The sequence below is a fragment of the Chionomys nivalis genome, chromosome X, assembly GCF_950005125.1.
Source record: "Chionomys nivalis chromosome X, mChiNiv1.1, whole genome shotgun sequence".
Classification (NCBI taxonomy): domain Eukaryota; kingdom Metazoa; phylum Chordata; class Mammalia; order Rodentia; family Cricetidae; genus Chionomys; species Chionomys nivalis.
Genome location: NC_080112.1, coordinates 130,859,146 through 130,876,638, shown reverse-complemented (window position 1 = coordinate 130,876,638; position 17,493 = coordinate 130,859,146). Strand labels below are relative to the sequence as shown.

The 17,493-nt window shown below is 42.4% G+C and overlaps 1 protein-coding gene across 2 annotated transcripts in view; it reads right to left on the bottom strand.

Moving 5' to 3' along the window:
* Ca5b (carbonic anhydrase 5B) overlaps positions 1-7,051 on the bottom strand; it is a 101,634-nt gene extending 94,583 nt beyond the window's left edge. The window contains exons 1-6 of one of the 2 annotated variants that reach the window (XM_057759820.1): positions 6,987-7,051; positions 6,645-6,784; positions 6,518-6,548; positions 5,949-6,093; positions 5,587-5,709; positions 4,701-4,773 (exon numbers count right to left, since the gene is read on the bottom strand). The gene's annotated coding sequence lies outside the window, so the exon portion shown is untranslated. The remainder of the gene's footprint in view (positions 1-4,700; positions 4,774-5,586; positions 5,710-5,948; positions 6,094-6,517; positions 6,549-6,644; positions 6,785-6,986) is intronic. The other variant, XM_057759818.1, reaches the window with a different exon arrangement.
* Positions 7,052-17,493: the final 10,442 nt, after the last annotated feature.

Sequence of the window (17,493 nt, the reverse complement as noted above, 5' to 3'; positions counted from 1 at the left end):
TCTGTTGCTACTTCATAACCATATTTTGCTATTGTTATGAATCATAATGTAAATATTTGTTTTCCAATGGTCTCAGGCAACCCCCAAGAGGGGTCACAACTCACAGGTTGAATATCAAGGGTCTAAAGAGAGACAGTGGGCCCTGCTATTAGATTAATCTTTTCTCACTTGGAGAAGCAGAACCTTTACAGGCAAGCAGGAGTTCACAAGAAAGCTGGCCTCCAAAGACAAAATACCTAGGCCCTAAGAACTTGGCAAGGCCTCTAATGGACGGGGATCTTATACACCACCCCTCACAAAAAAGCCAGACTTTTTCCTTTAAAAATGGAGGAGGGGAGGGCAATATCATCAGACTCCATTTTCCTCAGTTCAGATTTAAAGAAAAAATTATCTCTATAACAGAACGGAAGCAACCAGAAGGTCCAGTTCACTTCCACCCAGGGTTGTTTCAAACATATCAAAGTGGACCTGGCTGCCAGGTTCTCCCAGCATCCCTACCTGTTATAGAGTATGGCTGGCATACTCCACCCTCTACTCTGAACTTTGGGCTGCTCTTGCCCCCAGAGGCTCTTCCCCATATAATCCAGACATTTGGCTACCCACCCTTTTTGAACCTTTGGCCTCCTGGCTGCTGCACCTAGTCTTCCCAATCCTTCAACCCCCCTCCCCTTTCCCATATGGCCCAGTTCAGTCTGGTAATGTTCATTTTGGACTCTCCCAGATACCCCTGCCTCTGACTATGCTCTCCCCTATGTAAATCTACAGTAAACTTTCTCCTCCACCAAACCTAGCTGTAGTCATGTCCTTTCCTTTTATTTCTTTTTTCACCCACCCAGGAATGGACCAGATAGGCCACCTGAGAGCTAGCACGTGCCTATGTCCTAGCCTATGTCTCCTGGCTTGCTCTAAATCGCAAAGGTGCAGGCTCCCCACAACGCAGGGCAACAACAGCATAGCCAGGATTTTTAAGTTCTCCACCTTTTATTTCTCTTTCCCTTTTCCCTTAAATTTTGTTTTATTTGGGGGATGTGCAGGGGTGGAGGGTGGATTCGAAGGGACAGATAAGTGCATGGGATCAAGATCCATGATGTAAAACACATAGAATAGAGAAAATGATAAAACTGTTAAGATGGCTGCAGGAAGGAAATTAAACTAGGAGGTAACAGAATAGACTAAAAAGTACACATTAATATGCAAAGTAAACAAAGCCTGCAAGCCTTGATTATCACCAGGGTTCACTTGTAAACTAATCCTGCCCACTTGGGCCCTAACTTCCAGCAGTTTTCCTTCACCTATTAGTATGTTAATAGGACTGCAGGATGTCCCTGGGGCCTGCCAGACTGCAGAAGAGGAACAAATCTCTCTATGGGAGAACAAAAGGCATTAAGAGTAGAAGTTTTCCTCCCACTGCCCTAGAAAAACCCAGCATCTGTGGCTCCCTAGGAAAACGGGGACTGCTTTTCTGTGAAGCATGTGGTCTTTACCCCATTTTCCCAAGCCTAGAGTTGAATAAAATTGCCACTCCCAAGAATCTGTCTTCTGGGTTGTAAAAGCACTTAAAATAAGCCTACAAGTCAACACTTGCCCAAACTGCAAATAGATTCTTTTTTCCCATCAATTTGTTTCCTGATTTCTTTTGAAATACAGGTAAACTAAGATGAAGAGCCTGGAAAGCTCCTATTTCCATAAAAACAGAAAATTGCTTATTCTCATTCATCTTCAAACAAGAAATGATTCTCTTGCTTTAGTTGCTACAAGTATAAATTCAAAACCAAACCCTTGTTTTTCTTTGTGTATGTGTGTGTGTGTTGGGAGGTGAAGGTGGATACAAGTATCTGGGCAACACTGACACTGAACCCTCTTAGAAAAGTCTAGACCAGTGGTTCTCAACAGAAAAAGCTTGCCTTCTTAGAACATTTGGATTATTACAAGTAAAGGTGCAGCAGTGCCATCTAGTGGACAGATGCCAGAGATGCTGTTCAATACCTTAACACAGACCAGAGCAGTCCCACAATTTTCCAGGCCAAAAGTTTGAGTCCCACAGTTGAGAAATCTTGATCTATGAAAAGTGAGGTCTTTCTTTTTTTAATTTAGAAAGTTTTATTATAGGCTTATATATGGGAGCATAAAAGAAAGAAGGCAGAACTACTAAATAGCAGAAGCCTATCGCTGAAAATGGGGCACCACTGAAGTGTTAGCCTTGGAGCAGTATGTTCCTATTAGAAAGTGGGGCGGGGCCTTCCGAGAAAGAGTAAGAAAGCCCAAAGTAGCAGGTAAAGCGTGCCCAGGTTTCTGGGCAGCATCCAAAAAAAAAAAAAAAAAAAAAAAAAGACTGAAAGGAAAAGCTACTTTTTGAGTTAGAACTTGGTAAAGCAGGCACAGGGATGCTCTGGAGGCAGCTTCTGAAAACAGACTTTTATTACCACCGTCTGACACAGTGTTCTTTTTATCTCGAGAGAGACCTGAAGCCACTGCTTTCATTTTTTTAGTATACAATAACTTGCTCTTCAGAGAGCTTTGTATTTCAGAAACCAACTGGAACAGATTTTAAATGGCATTCTATCTTTAATAGTATAATCTGATCAGAATGGACATCTTTGCAGAAATTCCTCAAATGACTCTGATTCTTTTTTGAGAGAGGGTCTTGTTCTGTATCCCAGGCTGGCCTTGAACCCTAAACCCCTCGCTCAGCCTCTCCAATGTCACTACACCCAGTTCCTGATTTTGTTTCAAAGACGCCTGTCACAGAGATCATACATCTTCCCCTCTGGCATACTGTAACTGATAGCTGCAGAATTCAAAGCCAATGAATAAGGTCTCTGCTAAAACTGGCAAAGAGAGCCGAGTTGGGTGACAGTGGTGTATGCCTTTAATTTCAGCACTTGGGTGGTAGAGACAAGCAGATTTCTGTGAGTTTGAAGTCAGCCTGGTCTACAGAGCAAGTTACAGAACAGCCAGAGTTGTTACACAGAGAGACTCCGTCTCATAAAAGCAAAAAACCAAAATAGACCAACAACAACAACAACAAAATCACTAAAATTAGGGTGCTGGAGAGATGGCTTTGTGGTTAAGACCATTGGTTGCCATTCCAGGGGACCTGGGTTCAATTCCCAGCACCCACATGACAGCTCACAACTGTCTGTAACTCCAGTTCTAGGGAATCTAGCTCCCTCACAAGGATATACCTGTAGGCAAAACACCAATGCACATAAAATAATAATAAATGAATTATTTTTTTAAAAAAATCACTAAAATTAGTTTCCTTTTCCCTTTCCTAACCCATTAGAAAACCGAGAATCATCCTTGTGGCTTCTCCCCGACCTGCCAGGCAGCACTGCTCTCGACCCTCACTGGCTTTCTAGCCTGTCTTTGTCATGAGGGCTGTGCTTTCCCTACAGAACCAAAGACCATCTTCTTAGGCTTTGGCTTTATGCAATGATACACAGGCTCTCCTTAAGGCGCTACTGCAGGGATGCACAGACAAGCTCTCCATAGGGCCTTATGCAGGGATGCACAGGCTCTCCTTAAAGCGTTAATGATAGTCATAGGAGCACAGTTTGACCTGCTGAACTATCAGGGTTGTGGGGGGAAATGCTGAGGCTGAACTGACTAACCAGTGGAATCACAAGCCATAATTAGTACAGGGAATGAAGCCTGCATTTCCTGTGTTTAGCTCCAGGGCTTCTTGTTAGGCCCAGGGAGCTGAGATAGCCTTATACTTAACAAATTCCAAGGGGTTCCTATCTAGCCACCGTTTAAGGTTATTAGAAAGTTAATGAAAGAAGACTCTGGGTATCCTGTCGTCCATGAAAATTCTTTGTGAAGACTTAGCAAAACAAGTCTGTTAATACTATAGTTCTCCATGTCTGATGGCCTTCCAAATTAACTGGAAAACTGGGAGACTCAGCAATACAGTCATGACACTGAAGATTAAAAATGTGCAATAGAAATATGGCAAGGAGTAGGCACAGTCAGTTATAAAAGTTTAATGAAATTAAAATTTATTTGCAAACAAGTGACTTGTGGCTACATTTCAGAGAGTCCCACTCACATCTATCTATTTTCCTTTGTGTGAGGAAGGATCTCATAGCTATGTAGCCCAGAATGTCTTGGAACTCCTGCTGTGGTACTGCAGGCACCAAGCGTGAGCCATGTTTCACATCTTTCTAAAGGTACAGAGATCATGAGCATTAAGAACTACTGCAATAACATTATATTTGTGCTATTTCCATTCTAGCTCACATCTGTTATATTTCATTAAGAATTAGCAAAACAAAATCCCACCTGTATAATTTAGGACCTCGTGTCTCCTTTCTTTTCTAGGTGACTAGGCAATTTCATTAGATAATATACTAAATGGCTCTGGCTGCTTCTTTCATCTTAAGTAACTAACATGTACAAGCTGTTGAACTACAAGTCAGAATGGTCAACAGTTACAGTCTACTGTCTAAGAAAACAGCAGACAGCAATCTTAGTTCACAGCCAAAGATGACTTCCAGCCAGCAAAGATACAAACTCAAGGGAGTCCTGAAATGCTGGTTTCTGAAAAAGCTACACCTCTCAGTGATGCAGCCTCCAACAAATCAGACTTAAACACCTATAGGAGAATGTTAAAGATAGGGTGGCAGCCCTCTTACTAGAGACAGCAGTCCATGCTAAGTTCTGTGTTGTAGGAACTAGCAAAGGAGTTTGCATTTTACCTTTATTTAAGGCTCAGGAATCTTTGGCATTCTTGGTCTTGAGCGTCCACCAGGTCTTCCCCTGCCCATGAAACTGCCAGAAACAATGAATATCGTTTTTGTAACTAAGCAGGTGAGGGGTGGGTAATCACAAGAGGACATATGCTCAGTAGAATAGCAAAAACCAGAACAGATTAGACAGTGTAACATTTTAAAAGCCAAATCAAGGCAATTGTGCCCTAATTTTAAAAACAACTTAGAAACGTGAACATGACATACAATATGGAGAGTTAATCAAGTAATTCCAGGGACCACTACGTCAGGCAGACAGGCAGGCATACACACTTAATTCAAAATAGATATATAAGAAAACGATTACTTCCTATATGTAATTACTGTCTATTGTGTGGCGTTAGCATGACCTGGATTTAATTTCCAAGAGAAGAACATGGAGGGATGTGAAGAAACATCTTCTAATTCCCCCGACTTTCCATGTTTAAAGTAGGGCACACAATTACAAACTGGCCAGCTAGAATTAACCCTGAACTGCTTGCAAACGTTAAAATCCAAACTCTGGACAAGTTGAGATCCATAGGAAAAAAGTTGCAGTATATGGAGCGACCTTACCAAAAACGATAACTGCCAACAGGATAGACTAGACTCTGAGATACTTGAAACTGCTTGCAGTTCTTGTCCACTTTCTTCATGGCATAATTATAGTATGCTACAACTTTATAAAAGGGGGGTGCTTTTGTGTCCATCCTAGTCATGCTCACAGCTCTTTAGGCATATAATCCCCCGCTGGAGTGTCAACATCACCCTAAGTATACATGTTTAGCACAAGACTTTGAGACTTTTCTAAACCCAACAAGCCTTTTGGCTCTGCTAAGGGAACTACAGTACTCACAGGCTCAGTTCCAAGTCAGAAGTATAGGGACAGAGACTTCGAGAGCCCTGCTGGCAAGGACCTCTGGACCAGACTCCATCTTCACAATAATTTGCAGAGGGATACCAAATAACATGCAGGGACCTAAAACACCAAGGGCAGAAAAATAATAACTGTCAACAACAGAAGCTGAAACTTATGTGGACCTGTCCAGGGAGGACAAACCAAGTTCGTCTGAAGCTGTAAGAGCAAGCGCTCTCTTCACCTTGCCCACTAACAATTCAGAGGAGCCCCACTCCGCATTCCCGCTGGCAGATGTCTGACCCGTGGCAGAAGACGGTGCGCAAGGCGCTTTCCTCGGCCGTCATTTCCCTCACACTTACTTCCACTCGCAATGCACTTGACCGCACTTGCGGTCCAGTTCTAAGCAATGGTGGTCCGGCTCCAGAAAGCAAAGCAGGTGTGGAAAAGCAGAGACCCGGGCCCTTGCTGCTTTTGGTGAATCACGAAATTCGGACTTTAAAACACCTGAAGGAAAGGAGAAAAACAACGGGGGGAAGTTTTCATTTCCAAAATACTGAAGAACAGCTATAGGGAGTGGGGTGAACCTGGGTTCACAGGGGGCTCCCAAGCAGCCTGTGTGCATTTGCCCCGAGAGATGCACAGGACTGCTTTGCTCACTAGGGATTTCGAATTGTTCTACACACATCAGCAAAACCTTTGACTAGAGGGGAGACCGGCAGAGTGACAGCAAAGAAAGCAGGAGAAAAAGCAACAGCGGCCTTCGGGAGTGACACGGAAGAGATTATCCCAATTAAGGTGTACACAGCCAAGTATTTCTCAAGCTCTTTCTCTCTCTGCTATAAACAAACGAGGGAGAGTACAGTCACGAGTTTCCAACAGCTTAGGCCCACTAACTTTTAACTCCAGCTGTCACACGGATCCCAGTTACCCATTATTTTGGAAGTTCCTCTTCTCTTGATCTGGGGCAGGGCACAAAAGGAAAAGGACGTAAGAAACCGAGGCGTGGAAAGGCTCAGATTTGTGTTCCAGGCATAGCTGTGCTGCCGATGCCTAACCTGGAGATGGTGGTGAGTATCACAGTCGGGATATCAATAACGCGGATCCGGAGAAGTTCCAGCTTCTTCAGCCTCGGTTTCGAGAGATGCTGTCTCGACACCTCCCAAGTGAAACAATCCTCAGATGTCATCTGGTGACCCTTTATAGAAGAGAGAGCACTGATAACCGGCCAATCGACACCCCACACCTTCCTTGCTCGGCAGGACCTCCGCTAGACTCGGGGTCCTACATCTTACGGGTCTCCCCGATCCACGGTAGAGCGCGATAGTGGTCAAGGGCTTGTCCTCTCAGAAGGCCATGTTACACTGTTGCTAATGCTACACAGAGTTGCCCGCACTTACCGGGATCGATCTCCGCGAGGACTCCCAGCACACTGTTTCATGCGCGCAGCCATCTTGGATACACCCCCTCACGTCACAACACTACGTGAGTTCATGACTTCTGGCCAGCACGCTTGATAAACCGGAAGTACCGCCCTGCGGCCGCGCTCGCCCTAGCGATTTGGCCGGCTGGGCACCTTCTTTCCATCGTTGTTCCGCAGATATATCTACGACGGGACTCTGACCACAGTTAGGAACTGAATTGCTCACGCCCTCGTCCTCCGGCAGCGGCCACTCTCTCACACTTGAGCTAATTCTGCGCCCCGCCTACGCCACCAGCCCGCCTCCATCCGTAACCACGCCCTTACGGTGCAATTGACGCCTAGGCCACGCCTCTTCCTCTGGGCTGCACCATCTGCCTCCCCTCACTGGTGGGGCCTTTTCCATGGTACCCACACCTCTGCTTTAGACACTCCTGCTGGCCTATCAGTGCGATCCTCTCAAGCTGAAGGGTTCTCTTTTAGAACCCTCTTATCACGCATGCGTACTTGCCTGTGTTACTTCTTGGGGCACCTCCTAAGTTCCTCACCCTGTATAAGTGACTGCTTTAATTTTGATAGCATTAGTTATCTTTCATCTTCCAGAAATGATTTGAAGCAACTTACTAAAATATACACAACATTCTGCAAGAGAAATATTAAGAATTGGAGGAAAAATTTATTGAGGGAGAATAAGGCATCTAACCGCAAACCATCAGATATAGAACAGTATCGGAAGATGGAAAGTAGGTGAGGATCTAAGCTTCTAAAGGGCCACAGAACAGAGGAAATGACAATTATTTTACGGTTTTATAATATTCATAAAAACCAATCGAGATTTGGGTTTTGAAAAACACTTCTTAACTCTTACCCTGAGGGAAACTTCCAATTCCTTTCTGGGGCTCAGGAGCTAGACCCCATTCCCTGTCTGACTTCTTCCTCACCTTCTTCCTCACCAGAGACAAAAGATTGGAAGCTTAAAACAAAGGCCCGAGGTGGATTTCTGTGAGTTTGGGGCCAACCTGGTCTACATAGCGAGCCCCAGGACAGCCCAGACTACATAGAGAGATCCTGTTTGGAGAACAAAAAGGTCTGGTAAGGCCCCCCTTCAGTCCAACAAGATTAAGGACAAACCAGAACCTGTTTCCCCCAGCCTTGTGGACCCATCAGCCTCCCTGCCTTTGTTCAAACTGACCATTCCTAAACTGGAAAAGAAAGGCCCACTCAAAAGCCCCTTGGAAGGTGTTGGAGAGATGGCTCAGAGGTTAAGAACACTGACTGTCATGAGTTCAATTCCCAGGAACCACTTGGTGACTCACAACCATCTATAATGAGATCTGGTGCCCTCTTCTGGCCCGCAGGCATACATGCAGGCAGAAAGCTGTGTATGTAATAAACAAAGTCTTATTTTTTTTTTTAAAGACCATTAAAAATCCCACCCCCCAAATAGAGACTGGGCTTCAGCTTCCCAAGTCTCCCCATTGCTTTGCAGTTGTGCATTGTGTGTGTGCTGTGTGTGTGTGTGTGTGTGTATGTATGTACTTCCTCACCGCCAATAAAAAGCCTTTTCTTCATCAGCTGCTTCTGTCTGCTGCTGTCTTCTCCCAATGCCCTGGAGATTTTCGCTGCCTTTTAATTCCTTAACTGGCAGAAAAAACAAAGCCATTCAAGACCTCTAGACCATAACTCATGATGACGATGCGAGGTAAGTGGAAAGAAGGGGCCACAGATAGTGATCCCTGGACCGCCTTAATGTAAATTGTTGCCACAATTGCAATAAATGAAATTCAGGAACTGTCCAAACTTTCCACTTCAGCTGAGTGCCTAGACCCTCAATAGCCTGGCTTAATTCAAAGTTGCATTTCGATTATCTTTCCCTGTCTGTCACTACAAAAGAATTTCATCCCTGTTGGTTGGCTAAATAACTTAATATGGGAAGTAATATATCCTTTACACCCAAAAGAAAAAAAATTCCATGATCAATTGATCATGTCTGACATGGGTAAAAGAAAGGCAAGTGTCTGAAAATAACATTTTACATCTCTGATTTATAGTGATGGGGGTCAAATGTGTGTGTGTGCATGCGTGCACATGCATGTGCAGTCCACACAATTATTTCTCATTGTAAGGCTGTTGAGATGAAATTCAGGTAGTAGAGGGTTCAAGTTCATTATTGTTGGCCAGGTCTCTGCATTGGAAACTCTGAGGCGTTGGGTAATTCATTTGCCTTTTGCATCAGTGAGAATGAAGGTATGCTTAAGATGCTGTTGGGAAGTCGAGACTATATAATTTAAAAGTTATATCACCTGATGCCTCCCACCCACATTTGTAGAGGTTTGCATAAGAAATCTGTACAAAGAGGCCTAAACCTGACTGCCCAACTAGCAGCAAAATTGAGAATTAAGGCTGAATAATACTACTCTATAGAGCATGGTTGCAATAAATTCAGGCTAGAAAAAATGTCATGACAAAATTCTTAGAACTGCCCAGAGGCAAAAGCAACAGATGCAGTAATCGATATAATTGACTTTTATTTGTGATTCATGAATTGGGGCAGCTTCTCTTCTACAAAATAGCATTAAAGTTTGCACTGTGCAATAGCAGAACTTTAAGTTTTGTAAGATGGAAATTGAGACTAGATTAATATACACATACACATATAAACGCACATGTGCATTCACATACACACACACACATAGAGTTGGCTAACATCAAGTGCCTTTAGAGTAGTCTTAGTAAGAGTTAATAAGTAGAAGAGATTTCCTTATCTTGAATGACTCAAGTCAACGGGAACCCCGGATTTTCTGGAAAAGCTGGGCTGTTGAGATCTATTTGCTTCCTTAAAGTTTCCAGTCACTTGAGACATTTCGAAAGTTATTGCATTTTGCTATGGCATGTCTCCTGAGACCTCATGCAGGTTCTAAATACAAAACAGTGCCCCTCCATAATCCTTACTTAACAAACCCGAGCAACAGTGGAAACATGCGCATATTGGACAAAATGTCAGCTAAGTCTTGCCTTTAGGCTTTTAGTAGATGAAATTCATTATAGCATTTCCATTCCCAAGATGAGACACAGCTCACTGAAGAAACTGACCGTTCAATTCTTGTCTGAAAGCTGGGCATGGTGGCGCACACCTTTACTTCCAGCACTTGGGAGGCCAGCCTCACCTACATAGTCAGTTCCAGGACAGCCAAGGCTACATGGAGAGACCTTGCAGTTATTGATTTATTTGGTTGTTTTCCAAGACAGGGTTTCTTTTGTAGCCCTAGCTATTGTGGAACTAGCTCAGTACATCTGGCTGGTTTCAAACTCACAGAGATCCGACTGCCTCTGCCTCCCAAGTGCTGGGATTAAAGGCTTGCGCCATCACTGCCCAGCTCAGAACTTGCTTTAAAAAAAAATCCTACCTTAGAAAAGTTGGCGGAGTTTCATTTACCTGGTTTCTCTGAATTAATTTTTATTTCCAAAAAGTAGTGATTAACTTTCTCTGACTAACAAAAATGTTAACCTGTGAAAAATAAGACAAAGTTCATCACGATTATAGCTATTGATTAACTTATAAAATTTGATGAGCTTTTTTAATATCCCTGTATGCGATTTCCTCACCTAGAATGAGCATGAAATGAAACTCCAGGCAGGCCCCATACCCAGGAATAATTGGCCAAACCAAAATGGATTGAATGTGTGTTTTTGTTTGTTTTGATTTTTTTCTTTTTGGTTTTTGAGACAGGGTTTTTCTGTAGCTTTGGAGCCTGTCTTGCAACTAGCTCCTGTAGACCAGGCTGGCCTCAAACTCACAGAGATCCACCTGCCTCTGCCTCCCAAATAAGTGCTGGGATTAAAGGTGTATGCTACCACCACCTGGTTTTGTTTTGATTTTAATTTTTGTAGATAGATAGATAGATAGATAAAGAGAGAGACAGGGAGACAGAGAAAGAAAGACAGGGAGAGAGAAAAAACAAAGTTGGATGGTTAGGGAAGTGGGGAGAATCTGGGAGGAGTTAGGGGGACGAGGAAGAATATGATAAAAAATATTAGATAACTAGGCAATGGTGGTGCACGCCTTTATTCCAGCACTTGAGAGGCAGAGGCAGGTACATCTGTGAGTTTGAGGCCAGCCTGGTCTTTACAGCTAGTTCCAGGACAGTTAAAGCTACATATAGAAATCTTGTCTCAAAAACCAACACCCCTTAAAACTGTATAAAAATTTTGAATAAAAAAAGTGAGCATGGGTGAGGTGGAGACGTCAAAATTGTAGCATTCCTTGTTGATCAAGGATATTGGAAACTGTTTTACTCTGAGCAGTGATGTGAAGAATTAACTGGTAATGTCATTCATGGGACTGCCCTTCACCTCCAAGGTGTCAAGCTACTAGAATTTCACTTTTTGGCTTAAATTAGTCAGTTTAGTTTTGTGCAACTTTGAAACACTCTTGGGGTATGACATGCAAAACTCAGCCTGTGCTAGGGGGAGGTTGACTTTGTAGGACTGGGAATTAAATTATGTGGAAAAGAAATGGATGTACTTGTGGGAGAGAAGTGCTTTGAGAACAGTGGTTACATGAGCCACTTACAAATCTGTACCAAAAAAGCAAAGGAAAGATTCCTCAAAAGAGAGGGTAATGAGATAGACTTGGAACAATGGCTGGGATATGTAAAGGCAAATAAAACCTCTCAGGTTCCATTTCAGGAGATCTTGTGTGCAGAAACACACAAGGACAGAGGTCTGCGAGAGCGTTGGCAAGTAGCAGGAACAACTGGGAGAACTCTCAGAAGAGAACGGGGGTGTGGATTGGTGTAGATGCTTCTGAGAAAGCCAGGCTTGTTCAGATTTTAGGGCTCAGAGAGTTGAGATTCTCTCACATGCACACGGGAATGCTTAGGAGTATTTGGTTGTCAAAATGGTATGAGTATAAACGGCAAGGACGAAAGAAGGCAGGAAGGGCTTTTCAGGATGTTGGGTTCCAGTGTGCACGTATTAGTCATGGGCTTTTGAATCCATGGTACATGTATGCTCAGGGCTCCAATAACCAGGAAACCACTCTTTCTTCTCACTCTTGTTAGTAAAAAGTCAAATGAGCTTATTTTAGTAGTAGGCATGACTGACACACGTATGGACTCACAGAAATGGTGGCAGCATGCACAGGGCTTGCACATGTTGAAGCCAGAAGGGTCTCAGCACTGAGAGGGGAAAGTGGACCCCATCTCTAACCAAGACGTTATCTCCAAGTGACAAAACTCACAAAGGAAAAATTAGTTTTCTTCAATGGAGTCTCAGTAGATATACAAACCACCCTCAAGTGAGGTCCCATGCCTAGCAATAGGTGGTCAACACAGAACTAACTAATGGGTATTTAGGGAGGTCATTTTGTTTCATAATGCTTTGCCTGAGCCTATCTATCTCTCGTATCTATCTATCTATCTATCTATCTATCTATCTATCTATCTATCTATCTCTGTCTCTGTGTGTAAATATATTTATATAGATGTATATATATATATACACAGCTATCTGTCTATCTGTGTGTATGAGTATATATGTACATATATATATATATATATATATATATATATATATATATATACATATATCTGTTGTAGTAAGAGCGGCGGGGCTGCGTCCCCGGCACCCGGCTGCCCGCATGGCTTATGCCCCAAAATAATTACACGGAAACTGTATTCTTTTGAACACTTTCTGGCCCATTAGTTATAACCTCTTATTGGCTATCTCTTACATATTGATCTAACCCATTTCTAATATTCTGTGTAGCACAACGAGTTGACTTACCAGGAAAGATCTTAACCTGCGTCTGTCTGGAGTGGGAGAATCATGGCGACTCACTGACTCGGCTTCTTTCTCCCAGCATTCTGTTCTGTCTACTCCACCTACCTAAGGGTTGGCCTATCAAATGAGCCTAGGCAGTTTCTTTATTAATTAACCAATGAAAGCAACAGATTAATACAAGACCCACCTCCATCATTTCCCCTTTTTCTGTTTAAACACTCCCTGTGAGACTCTGGGGACCGATTACATTCTATACTCAAGACACTGACCAGTAGGACACTGACAAGATGTAGGACTCTCAACTCCAGCACCACATCTGCCTTCACACTGCCATGCTCCTCACCATGATGATAAGGGGCTAACTTCTGAAACTGTAAGCAAGCCACCCTGAATAAACATTTTCCTTATAAGAGTCACTGTGGTTAGTGTCTCTTCACAGCACTAAAAACCCTAACGAAGATATGTGGTTTGTTTTTGTTTGCCTGTTTCTATAATGATATTTCTTTTGTATTTTAATAAATAAAGCTTGCCTGAACATCAGAGCAAAACAGTCACCCTGGTCAGCCTTACAGACCAGGTAGTGGCGACATATACCTTTAATTCCACTAGCTATACTAGTTTGGCATAGAAACCGGGCGGTTATGGTGCACGCCTTTAATCCCAGCATTAGAGAGGAATATAAAGTGGGTGGAGACAGCTTTCAGGCTCAGTCTCATTCTGACAATAAAAAATGTCTTCATGAACTGCCAATATCCTACAGAGGAGAAAATAGCACTGTTTGAAAATGACTGACTTGCCTGGTGGTGCACGCCTTTAATCCCAGCACTCTGGAGGCAGAGGCAGGCTGATCTCTGGGTTGGAGCCAGCCTGGTCTGCATAGTAAGTTCCAGGCCAGCCAGGGCTACATAGTGAGACCCTGCTCAAAAATAAAAGAAAGAGAAAATGACTAGGTCAAAATAGAATATTTTGCAGAATGGACAGAAATATCTTGGTTCCCTGTGTGTCTTAATTTAAAGTGAATAAAATCATTCCAGTTGTGGCAATGAAACAAAATAGATTCGGATTTTAAAGGGATATCTCTTGCTTTATTGTGGATAAATGGATCCTCCATATCCACATGTGTTTTATACCTTTGCTGAGCTTTAAAAACATTTTATGCCGGGAGTGGTGGTAGACACCTTTAATCCCAGCACTCAGGAAGTAGAGGCAGTTGAGTCTCTGTGAGTCTGGAGCCAGTCTAGTCTGTATAGCAAGTTCCAGGTCAGCCAGTGCTATGTAGAGAGACCCTGTCTCAAAACAAGAAATAAAACACCATTCTACATGAGTCAGAAAAACAACGGACACATTTCTATTTTGTGTCACCTCATATTTTATTTTCTTCTGCGCATGAGATCAATAATCATGTGCCCAGAAACTGCTAGGGTATTAAAAACATGTTGAGATTAATGTATCTTTCCTGTCTCAGGATAATGACTGCCCTTTGAAAGCTTCCAGCAACAATAATCTAAAAATTTTCTTTATGTTCTCTATACTCTCAATGTTTAGAAATAAATTTGATATGCCATGATTGAAATTTTTGTCATCATTAGCACAGAGACTAAGAAATTATTGAAGCTGCCTACATGAGCAGTTCGTAAAGCAAGAGAGCCTCTGGAAATTTGCTAATTAGATTTTGTACATTGATCTGGATCGGGTGGTACAGGCCTGGTATCTTAGCTACTCGGGAGTTTAGATCAAAGTTTAAGGACTGCTTGGCTATAGAGCAAGTTCAAAGTCAGCCTGGGCAACTTAATAAGCTTTGTTTCAAAATTGGGTATATAAGTGGCAGAGCATTTGCCTAGCACATATGAGTTCCTGGGTTTGATCCCAGCATTGCAAAATAGATAGACAGACAGGCAGGCAGGCAGAAAGACAGATTATCAAGAAGAGATGAGATGACAAGCAGGTAAAGTAACTGCTGCCTAGCCTAATGATCTAAGTTTGACCCCTGGAGCCTGTGCATAGTAGAAGGGGACAACTGACTTCTAAAAGCTGTCCTCTGACCTCCATATGCACTGGCATGTGCACATGTGTACACATATGCACAAATTATGTAAACAAATAGAATAATTGTAATCAAAATTAACAGCAAATCTGCGCAAAGTTTTGAAAGCTGCAAAAGGTATATTGAGAAAGAAGAGCCCAGCTATCTAACTCTGCTTCCCCTGTATTTTACTGGGATCTTTATCAATCTACTTAACAACCAGTTTGCTTTTAACACTTTCGTTGTGACTACTAACTTGTGGCACCTCAGATTATTGGCAGCAAACTGAGAAAGAACCTATAAAAGTTGATATTATAAACGATTCCATTTTGGATTGCTGCAGATGGGTCTTTCTTTGAACTGCCAGCTCCCAAATCATGATAGGGACACTTCTTATTAATTATGAAAGCTTGGCCTTAGCTTAGGCTTGTTCCCAAGTAGCTCTTAAAACTTAACCCATTTATATTAATTTACATCCTGGCACATGGTGTATTCCCTCTCCTCAGTACAGTACATCTGACTTCCTCCTCATCTCAACGGCTAATCTGTGGTGCCTTAGATTCTTTCTAGAGTGCCTATCCCTGCCTGGAAGTCTAGCCTATCCTATACTGCCTAATTATTAGCTGTTCAGCTACGGTGTCTTAGGCAGGTGAGGTAGAACAGAGGCACAGCTTCCTAGACTGTGATCAAATATCCTACAGCAGATTGTTGTTTATGACTTGCTGTAGAAGATACTTTTTAGATAATTGTTGGGATAGAGAGAAAACTTAAAACTGTACTTGTAAACTTAAAAATATTCATTTTTATTTAATGTGCCTCAATACATATCTGTCTGTAAGTGTACCATGTGTATGCAGTATCTGAGAAGGCCAGGAGAGGGCACTGGAACTCCTGAAATTTGATTTAAAGACAGGTGTGAGCTACCATGTGGGTGCTGGTAGCTGAACCTGGGTGCTCAAGAGGTCTGCCTACCTCTGCCTCCCAGTGCTGGGATTAAAGGTGTTCACCAGCACGCCCAGCTGCAGCCAGTGTTCTTAATTGATGAGGCATCTCTCCAGCCCCAACTTTAAACTTTTAGAAAATAAAAATTGATCAGTAGAGACTGGAGAAATATCTCAGCAGTTAAGAGCACAGTCTGCTCTTCCAGAGGACCCCTGTGCCACAAAAGCCTGTAGCTCCAGTTCCAGGAGATAGCTACCTTCTTTTGGCCTCTACAGCACTGTCTGCACACGGCACACAAACATGGATTCATACAAAACACACACACACACATGCCTATACATATATATATAAAATTTGATAATCTTATATTTTTGCAATCATTATGAGAAAGATAAAAATAAATGAACTTATTAACCAATTCAAGAATTAGAAAGTAAGAAAAATAAACATATAATGATCATAGAAATAAAGACTTATCAAATTATAAACTACTAATAAATCAGAAATCAAAATGGAATTGAAAACTAGATCCATGATCTTGCTCTTTCTCAGTTACAACATGAATAGGTAAATCTCTGTGAAGTGTAATGGAAAATGAGAGAATTGATGCACACACTGAAAATTACCTAGCCCTGGTGGTGCTGATCTGTAAGTCTAGCTACTTAGGTGGCTGAGGCAGGAGGAATCAAAGTTCAAGGGCTGACTGGTTTACATAATGAGTACAAGGCCAGCCTGAACAAGTTAGAGAGACTCTATGTCAAATTAAAAATAAATTTATAAAAAAAGGGAAAGAGAGGCCATTCACTTTTAATACTAGCACCCAAGAGGTAAAGGCAGATGTATTTCTGTGAGTTCAAGACCCTCTTGGTTCACATAATGAGTTCCAGGACAGCCAGAGCTACATAGGGAGACCCTGTTCCTATGAATAAATAAATAGATAAATAGATAGATATGTAGATAATAAAAATAATATTGAAAATAAAAGAACAGAAGAGATAGAATAGAGCTCCGTGGCTGAAACACAGAAAGTGTCGGAAGTGTTTCTTATCATTTTCAAGATGATGCAGTAAGGGCAAGGGGGAAAGTATTTCAAGCCTTGGTACTTGAGAACATGATATTCTACAAAGAAGATAAATTAAAAACAAAACAAACCCTACTGGGGAGAGGGACTAGTGGTTAAGAGTGCTTGCTGTTCTTGCGGAGGATCAGAGTCAGGTTCCAGTACCCAGATCGGGTTGCTTAACACTGCCTGTAACTCCAGTTCCAAGGAAGCTCTAATTTGTGCTCCTCAGGTCCGGAACATGCAGGAAACATCATTACAAATAAAAGAGTCTGTCCTGGAAGTAGTTCTTGTAGACCAGGCTGGCCTCGAACTCACAGAGATCCGCCTGCTTCTGCCTCCCGAGTGCTGGGATTAAAGGTGTGCGCCACCACGGCCTGGCCTAAAATAAGTATTTTTAAAAGCACTATAGGACAAACTATCAGTGCTAGAATTAAAGTTGAAAGCACAGTTTGTTTAAGAGTTTAAATAATTTGTGGTGGTGTGGTGGTGTGGTGGCATCTTTAATTCCAGCATTTGGGAGGCAGAGGTAGGTGGACGTCTGTGAGTTCAAGATCACTTGGTCTACATAGTGAGTTCCAAGGCAGCTAGGGCTATATAGAGAAACCCTGTGTCAAAAAAAAAAACAAAAACAAAAACAAAAACAAAAAAAACCCTCTCATTTAGCTGAGTGTGACA